The 473-nt window shown below is 44.8% G+C and overlaps 1 protein-coding gene across 1 annotated transcript in view; it reads right to left on the bottom strand.

Moving 5' to 3' along the window:
* Positions 1–473, bottom strand: part of Hectd4 (HECT domain E3 ubiquitin protein ligase 4) — a 160857-nt gene that overhangs the window by 14212 nt on the left and 146172 nt on the right.

Genomic DNA, 473 nt, shown 5'->3' with positions numbered 1-473 from the left:
GCCATCTGCGCCCTGCTGGTTAAGGGAAGAGTATAGGATCGCTCTGGTCACTCACACAACTTCTCTAGACACAAAGTGCAAGGGCTATCAGAACAGTGAGGGTCTGAGTCATAAACTAAAGCTAGGAGTGACAGCCAGTGCCTGTGACTCCTGAGCTGATACAGGACAGTCACTAGTCTAAGACTAGCTGGGGTTTTAGAGGAAGAGCCTGTCTTTGTGTGTTTGAAACAGGTCCTCACACAGACTAGGCTGGAATATACTGTGTAGTGACCTTGAACTCTTGATTCTGTGTACACTCGAGAGGAATGCACTGCTGACCTTGCCAGCCTTGAGACCCCACCCCACCTTAAGAAAATTCTACTAAACATACATGAAAATTCAAATATGGAATATTAGGGAAGGGGACTTTGAAGTCAGGAAAGAAGGAAAGAGCATCGATTAACTTATCTATCTACTGGTTATCTATCTATCTA

This window comes from Mastomys coucha, unplaced genomic scaffold, assembly GCF_008632895.1.
Source record: "Mastomys coucha isolate ucsf_1 unplaced genomic scaffold, UCSF_Mcou_1 pScaffold22, whole genome shotgun sequence".
In the NCBI taxonomy this organism is placed as follows: domain Eukaryota; kingdom Metazoa; phylum Chordata; class Mammalia; order Rodentia; family Muridae; genus Mastomys; species Mastomys coucha.
This window is presented reverse-complemented; position numbering and strand designations above follow the sequence as displayed.